Raw genomic sequence first — 9,244 nt, 5'->3', positions numbered from 1 at the left:
TGGGCTAATAGTATTCCTGTCCATTTACTATGGTATTCTGTTCTCCCAGGCTACCTCTCACCTATTACACTTAGGTAGGTAAGAGGTGTTACTTCTACTAAGGTTGCTTCTGTTTCCACGGAGTTAAAAAGTCCCCAAATTGCCTAACTCATGCCTAAGAATTCCCCTCTGAAATATCAAACAAGTGGTCATCCAGTCTGTGATTGAAGACCTCTATTGAAAGATCCTGCCACCTTCTGAAGCAGCCTACTCCACTTTTAGATAGCTGTAATTTTCTTTATATCAAACTTAAATTTTTCTCCTTGCGTCTTCAATTTCTAACAGTTCTCTGAGCCTCTCTGGTCAGCAAGAATCAGTCAGCAAACGTTAAAGTTCCTGCTGTGTACAGGCAGAGCTAGCTATTAGATATAAATATAAAAGAAAGGCAGATCCTTCTACTTCTAGTGAACACCAAATGGCGGACGACGCCGGTGCTGCAGGAGGTGCGGGAGGCCCTGGGGGCCCCGGCGTCGGAGGCCGGGGCGGCTTCCGAGGTGGCTTCGGCAGTGGGGGCCATAGTCGAGGCCAGGGCCGGGGCCGCGGGGCCCAAGGAGGAAAGGCGGAAGACAAGGAGTGGGTTCCTGTTACTAAGCTGGGCGGGCTAGTCAAGGACATGAAGATCAAGTCTTTGGAAGAGATCTATCTTTTCTCCCTTCCTATCAAGGAGTCTGAAATCATAGATTTCTTCCTGGGATCTTCATTGAAAGATGAGGTTCTGAAGATCATGCCTGTTCAGAAACAAACTAGAGCTGGACAACGTACCAGGTTCAAGGCTTTTGTGGCCATTGGTGACTACAATGGCCATGTTGGTCTGGGTGTCAAGTGCTCCAAGGAAGTGGCCACAGCTATTCGAGGTGCTATCATTCTGGCCAAGCTGTCCATCGTTCCTGTGAGACGTGGCTACTGGGGGAACAAGATTGGCAAGCCTCACACAGTACCCTGCAAGGTCACTGGGCGATGTGGGTCGGTTCTGGTGCGCCTGATCCCCGCCCCGCCCCTAGAGGTACTGGCATTGTCTCAGCTCCTGTGCCTAAGAAGCTGCTGATGATGGCTGGAATTGATGACTGCTACACTTCTGCGAGAGGCTGTACTGCCACTCTGGGCAATTTCGCTAAAGCTACCTTTGATGCCATCTCCAAAACATACAGCTATCTAACCCCAGACCTGTGGAAGGAAACTGTGTTCACTAAGTCTCCTTATCAGGAATTTACCGACCATCTTGTGAAGACTCACACTCGAGTATCTGTCCAGAGGACCCAGGCAGCTGCTGTGGCAACCACATAGATGGTTTTTTATAAACAAATAAATTGAACTTTGCCTGCTAAAAAAAAAAAAAAAAGGCAGATCCTGAAGGAGAATTCTAATCTTATTATCTATATGACAGCCCTTGAAATATTTTAAGAGATCTATTATTCTTTTGAAGGCTTCTCTTTTCAAAGTTCATCACACCATCCTGGCCACCATTTCCACTGCATTTCTCTGAATAATTACAAGAGTATCAGTGTTTTTCCTATATTAATAGTACTGAGAATTGAACACAGTACTTCAGACATGGTCTGACTAATGCAGAGAACAGTGGAACTGTTATCTTCTTAAGGGGCAGCTAGGTGGCACAGTGGATAGATTGCTGGCCCTGGAGTCAGGAGGACCGGAATTCAAATTTGGCCTTTTACTCTTTAGTAGCAATGTGGTCCTGGGCAAGTCACTTAAACCTGTTTACCTCAGTAAAATGAGCTGAAGAAGGAACGGGCAAACTACTTCAATATCTTTGCCAAGAAAACCCTAAATGGGGTCACCAAGATTAAATGCAACTAATCAACTAAACAACAATAATCTTCATGCACTAGGGCTCTTGGTATGAATTCAAATTATTTTAGTTTTCCATAATAAGTGGAGGAGAAGTCATGGAACACTGTAGAGCAGGGATTCCCTGTTAATTGATCAGGATCTATCTGGGACTCTTAAAATCTTGCCTGTAATTTACTAAACTAGTTCCTGCTATTTTGTTCCCATGTTACCCTCTTTATCACAGTGTCTTCTCTATGATTTGCTGTCACCAGTTGTCAACAAATGATCACAAGTTCATGAAACTTACGTGATAACTAGATTTGTTACAAGAGAAATGAATATGTATGTGGAACCCCATGCCAGGGGAAAGAATTTACAACCCAAATAGAAGTTTGCCTATTTATGACAGTACAACAAAGGGAAGATGGGGGGAGGAGGGGGGAATCTCCTAAATGGAAGTGACATGGAAGGGGGCAAGGTTCAGTAAAGGTGGGAAAAGGACAAAACCCCTCACAAAGGGGAGGAGCAAGATAATGGAGCAGCAGTCTTTTCCCTTGAGAACTACTGGACCATGAAGATAGGAGGGTCTGCTTATCTACAAGGGTCCCAGTTACAGAAATACTTTCTCAGCCTAATAAAGAGTGGTGCCTGCCTTGACCCCCAAGGACACACAGAGAGTCCAGCTTGGGGTGCAAACAACAAATTATGTCAGCCTGGGTTGGGGGTGGGATGGGTCACTCATACTTGACTTGTTTCAGGCCTCTTGCACACTCCAGTCCAGTGTTTCTGGAAAATATGGCAACTCAAGAAGACAGGTTAAGTTGAATTCAGGGCAACAGGGGAATAGTGGTGACTCTTCTCTACTTGAATTAGGGATGTTACTATTAATTCTATTCTTTAAGCATTTATTAAATGCCTGCCATATACCAGGTGTTAGGAATTCAAAGACAACAAAGAAACAGTCCTTGGCCTTAAGGAATTTACATTCTACTGGTAGTAAATGATGTGTAAACAGATAAGTATATGCAAAGTAGTTTTCAGGGATGGGAAAAATGGGAGAATCAGAAGAGATGTAATAAAAGTAGAGTTTGAATTGAGTCTTGAAGGGAGTCAGGGGTTCCAGTGACACAATAGAGTGTTATACCTAGAGTCAAGAAGAACTGCATTCAAATTCAACCTCAGACACTTAATAGCTATATGATCTTGGGCAAAACACTAAACCTCTTTTTGCCTCAGTTTCCTCATCTTTATTTATTTTGGAGTGGGGAAGGCAAGGCAATTGGGGTTAAGTGACTTGCCCAGGGTCACACAGTTAGTGTCAAGTGTCTGAGGTTGTCTGATTTGAACTCTCATCCTTCTGATCCCCGGGCTGGTGCTCTATTCACTCTGCCACCTAGCTGCCCCTCCTCATCTTTAAAATGGAGAGAATAGTAGCATTCTCCCAGGGTTGTATATAAAAACAAGATATTTATAAAGCACTTTGCAAACCTTAAAGCATTGTTATTATTGAAAGGCAGGAGAGGATGGAGTGCATTTGAGCCATAGGTAGGTGGAGCCTACAGAAAGGCACAGAAACAGAAGATGGAATGCCTTTTACAAAGAACAGCAAGTAGATCAATTTGGCTGGAGCTTAAGAGCTCAAGAGAGGGAAGTAATGTGTAGTCAATCTACAGAACTGAGTTGAAACCAGATTGTAAAGGGATTATATACTAACAAAGCTTGTATTTTTACCCTAGAAGTAACAGAGAGCTGGGCTGCTAAGTGGCCCAATGGACAGAGGACTGGGCCTGGAATCAGGAAGACCTGAGTTCAAATCCTGCCTCAGGTGTTTACTAGCTTTGTAACCCTGGGCCAGTCAATTAATCCTGTTTGCATGAGCTGGAGAAGGAAGTAACAAACCACTTCAAGTATCTTTACCAAGAAAACCCCAAATGGGGTCACAAAAATTCAGAAGCAACTAAACAACAATAGGAAGCCACAGAAACTTCTTGAGCAGTTGAGTTATATGATCAGATAGCCTCACCTCCTCACTTCTCTCTCCTTTATAAGTACTATTAAAGTTTTGGGAAAATGGAAAAGTTATTATTTCTCATGAAATGATTGGGGACCTCCATTTTATGAATCTAAGCACTCCTGAAGAAAGGTTCCCTTCTTTTGATTTTCATTCATTCAGCAAATATGTTTATGCTTTGTGTGTGGCACTTTGTTATATACTGGAGGAGATAAAAAATAATTAAGATGTGACCCCCTGTTCTTAAGTTTACAATCCACTAGAGAAAGTGATACACAAATGGTATAGTATGTGGAGAACTGGTCTTGGAGTCAGAAAGGTTTGGGTTCAAGTTCTACTTCTAGTATACACTGGCTATGTGTCATTAAGCAAGTCATTTCCAAATCTAATGACTTTTTCTCAGTCTTAATCCTTTTTTGTTGATTATTATATCCTACAGGATACTCTCTTTTCTAGATTTTTGCAACAATATTCTCTTGTGGTTCTCCTCATCTGATTTCTCTCGTATCCACTAATACTGGGTGTCTCCTAAGGGTCTGTCTTAAGCCTTCTTCTCTTTTCTCTCTCTACCAGAGGTCCTTAACCTAGGGATCTACTGATTTTAATAGGGTCGATGGATTCCAGGAGATCTGTGAACTTGGATGGGGGAAAAAATTACATTTTTATTTCAATATAATTGATTTCCTTTGTAGTCCTATGTATTTTATTTGATGCATTTAGAATCATTATTCTGAGAAAGGATCCATAGGCTTCACTAGACTTCTGAAAGGGACTATGACACTAAAATGTTTAAGAACCCTTGCTCTTCAACAGAGGTGACAAACACTTATACCTACAGGAACATATCACTCACAACAATCCCAAGTGCAACAATGATGGGGGATGGCAATAGGTTATACAGGAACTCTGATCCTTATCAAAGACCAGAATGCCCGCAATTCAGTCTGGAAAAGAATTTAGTAGGCCCAAGCACTCTTGAAAGTCAGGTTTGTAAAAGTTTATTGTACGCTTTACAGCAGGCAAGGGTCCTTAAGGGACCTGCAAGTTTATTGTTACACTGTACAGCAGGCAAGAGTTCTTAGGGAACCTGCAAATTTAAAGAAGACTTAGGCATAGTTTTTAAGGAGTCTAGGCAATTAGTCAGATGTCAATTATGCTAACTAGGTGAGTAAGGGTGGGATTAGGGAGGAGTTAAGGAGTGGTCAGTACTTAAAGGAAAATGTACTTTTAATGTCAACTTAACAGGCGTATTGCCCATAATTCACTGGGAAATAGCCCAAGGGGAGGGGTGCTACCTGGAGGTGTGGTTTTAGGCCTGAAATGTCACTAAGTCAGCTAGCCATCAAGGGCTGACTGAGAAGTGCCTAGTCTGACACCCATCAGTGTCACGTTTGACAAGATGGATGTTGGTAACCAAGGCTAACAGAGACTCAGTATGTGTACAATTGGCTAAGGAGTTAACTTATAGATAGTGCTTTGAAGGATTCATGGGGGCAGCTGACTACTTGCTAAGGGGAGATAACATTTACCTAAGCTAAAATGTTTATAGATGGTTTAGTGAAGGATTCATAGGTGTAGCTTGTTATTGCTCCAAGCAGAGATAAACAGTTCATGAGTTGTTGCTGGGCAGAGTACAGCAGGGGGAAGGGGCAGAGTTAATACTCTGAGTCTGGGGGGAGGGGGATGTGATTTTACAGACTGGTTTTACAAATTGATTTTACAAACTAATATTACAAATTGATGTTACAAACTGATATTACAGACATAGATCCCAAGTACCCCATCAACAGAACCAGATTAAAATGGAATTGGGAAATTTTTAACAAAAATACAGTAAAACATAGATAATGCTGATATGTATTTTTCTAAGTATGTACCTGGAGGAATCCTTATGTATGGCCACTGCTGTATACGGTCTCATATGGTGATCTCATTAGCTCCCATGAGTTCAGTTATTATTTCTTTTCAGTGATTCTCAGATTTTTATATTTAGCCCTAGTTTCTCTGCTCAACTTTAGTGTCTATTTTATGTCCATTTAGTTTTATTTCCATTTCTGTGATTTGGTGATTCTGTGAAATCTATTAATCAGAGAATAACATTTTAGAATATACTAGAAGGGGAAAGTATAAGAAAGAAAACAAAGACAAGAAAATTTTAGGAAAAAGCAAAGTTAAAAGAAAATTTAGCAAACAATAAGAGCAGAGGACAAGAAGGGAAATTTTGAATTATCCACTTAACAGAGATGGGAAGGAAGGGACAAAAGAAGAAAAAATATCAATGCTAAATTAAAAATAAATAATTTAAGTAAAATTCCTAAATTGGGGAAAGGGTGGGCAAATACGAGTGGGGAATTGGGGGAGATAAAGAACCTTTAAGAACAGAGTTGCATCCAAGAAGTTTACACAAAAATTAATTTCGGGGACAAGGCATTTACTTTAAAGTGGAAGGGAAATTTTTAAATTTAAATAATACTTAAGAAACAAATGGAAGGAAACAAAACCCTAACTCATTGCTTTGAATGTGACTGGACTAAATAATCCAATAAAATGAGTGTGGCAGAATGGATAAAAGAACAAAGGCCCACAATGTATTATTTACAAGGAACATATTTATAAAGCAAAGAAAGTTATAAACTCAAAATGAGATATTTGAAAAAATTAGCTATGATTTTTTAAAAAGTAGGATTTTCAATCATTCTGTCAAATCAAAAATAAATTCACAACATAAACAGAAAAATAAATTAAGAACTTTATACTTAAAGGAATCATAGACAATGAACCAATATCAGTATTAAACACATACATACCAGATGACATAGCATCTGAATTCATAAAGGAAAAATTAACTGAATTGCAAAAAAACTTGGAGAGTAACACAATAATAGTAGGAGACTTTAACATTAATCTCAGAGCTAGACTAATTAAAACAAAGATAAAATTGAAAACAGAAAAATGAATAAACTGGAGAATTGAGAGCATGAAAACTTACAGGTTCTTCTGGATGGGAACATTAAAGAATCTACATGTTGCTTACCATCATGTGGTACTTTTATAATAAAAAACATCACATACTAGATTACAATTATAATTTTTTTAAAAAGCAGAAATATTAAGCATATCCTTTTCAAACAATGACACAATAAAAATAGTGATCAATGATAAGAGCATAAGCAAAAGGCACCAACCTAAATGAAGACTTAATAAGGACATCTTGAATAATGAATGGATCAAAAAATAAAGCATAAAAACAATAGTTTCACTAAAGACAATGATAATTGAGAATATACTAAAATTTTTTGGACACAACTAAAGCAATCCTCAAAGGAAAAAATTTATTTCTATAAACATTTGTTAGGAAAAGAGGATTATTCAACTAAATATATAATTTTTTAAATTAGAAAAACAGGGGTGGCTAGATGGTGCCGTGAATAGAGCATCAGCCCTGGAGTCAGGAAGACCTGAATTCACATCCAACCTCAGATACTTAACACACACACACACACACACACACACACACACACGAAATCTAGCCATGTGACCTTGGGCAAGTCACTTAACCCCAACTGCCCTCCAAAAAGCAAATAAATAAATAAATAAAAATAAATTAGAGAAACCAAAATTAGAATAATGGAGCAAATCTTGAAAAAAAGAGGAAAAAAGATACATTCAAAATACACACACAACTTGGAACTATTAAAACCAACACTAAAAACTTTTTTGAAAAGGCTAATGAAATGAAAACCTTTAGGCATCCTGATGGAATAGAAAAAAGAAAAACATCAAATGGGTAAAATTTTAAAATGAACAAGAGAAGATGCTAAACAGAAGAAATAGATAATGTCACTCCCAACAAGGAAGTCAGGAAGGGGAGCATGTTTTGAACAAAGACTGACCTCAACACCAACCAAGTAGATCTGTCCAATAATAATTAGAAATTTGAGTCTGGAGAAAGACCAAGGCCTCAAAAGCCAATTCAGATTTGGTGATCATCCACCAAAGGTGTCAAAGCCTCTTACAGGAGTGAGGGAGACCAGTGAAAAATGAAGCACAGAAAGAGAAGACTGGACCAGAACCTGAGGGATGGCCTAAGGGTAGGCAAGAAGAGCCAGAGAACAGTCAGAAAGAGGGAGAACTTAGAAGAAAACAATGACATAGAAACCAACTGAACAAAGAATCTTCAGAAAGAGGTGGGAGGAAAGGAGCATTCTAAATCTGTTTTAATTCTGGACCTCTTTTTTTTTTGTTTTGGATCTAGCCTCTACTCTAGAAATATACTCTTCTCCTGGCTTCTTCATACTTTCCTTTTCTGACAATTTCTGTACCATATACTTGTAGAGCTGGGTCTCAGACCATTCTCTACTATTTTCCTTACTATGACATCAGACAAGAGAAGCCAATCAGATGAATTCAGATAAGACATTCACCAAATCCCTGGCTTTTTCCTGAGTTATCAAGCTGAGTTGATTTTGTTCCTTCACTGTGCCAGATTCAGAGGAGTTGGGGAACTGACCTGGCTGATTTCCTTTTCTTGTTTTTTTACTCACAGGGATTTTTAACTCTTCCTTTGTGGAGTCAAAACACAATAAAGATATATTGTTTTAAGCATTTACTAACCTGTCTGATTCTTATTATTAAACCCCCTCCAAGTCCCCAACAGATGAAATAAAGTAGGGTATCTCTCCCTTTCCCTCGGAGAGTGCAGAGAGGGAGAGAAGGCACACCTTCCACTGGAGAGAGTTGCTTGTGAAGTGCTATGTGTCTTCAAGGGAACACCAGATTTCAGTTAGTGCTAGAAGAGAAATGAACACTTTAGAGGAAAAGATCAAGCTTTATAGGGGAGTGTTAAAATAACAGGTGCCTTTCAACGAGCAGTGTAAAAGGTGCTGTTAGAAGGATAGATAAAGAGATGGATTGGTCCTGGGGAAGAGTGGAGCTAAGACATGAGGCATGCAGACGATTCAGATGGATTTATAGAAAAAGACACAGATTTGTGTCTGATTCTACAAATCGGATCAATTTGTAGAAAAAAAGAGCTTCATGGAAACAAAGTGCTTTCCTAGGTAAGAAGTTGAAGATTTGACTGGAATACAAGTTCTTGGAATATAAAAGAAAATTAAGAACCTTGGTGAAGGGGTGGATGGGACAATGGGGAAAGAAGAATCACAAAGCCTGCACTACTACATGTTCATAACAGGGGGCTTAGAAACCCTGAGCCAAAAGCTTTTAAAAATAAAAAGTTTCATTGTCAATTGAAAGTGGTTTTCTACTTAGTGTAAAAAAATTGAGGTTAGGTAGTATTTATAACAGCTAATTAATAACAATTTTTTTAAATGTCCTTTTCTCCCAACCATTACCCACACCTTGGCCTCACATTGAACAAAAAAGTGACTAAATGAAATTCTCATC

General features: G+C 39.0%; 1 pseudogene; it reads left to right on the top strand.

The window, feature by feature from the left end:
* The first annotated feature begins 440 nt into the window (after positions 1–440).
* On the top strand, positions 441–1,384 carry LOC138166864 (small ribosomal subunit protein uS5 pseudogene; annotated as a pseudogene).
* The last annotated feature ends 7,860 nt before the right edge of the window (positions 1,385–9,244 follow it).

The sequence above is a fragment of the Petaurus breviceps genome, unplaced genomic scaffold, assembly GCF_028583685.1.
Source record: "Petaurus breviceps papuanus isolate PSGF00001 unplaced genomic scaffold, PetGlider_PUasm1.0 226, whole genome shotgun sequence".
NCBI lineage: Eukaryota > Metazoa > Chordata > Mammalia > Diprotodontia > Petauridae > Petaurus > Petaurus breviceps.
The sequence above is the reverse complement of the archived record's forward strand: the minus strand, read 5'-3'. Positions and strand labels throughout refer to the sequence as shown.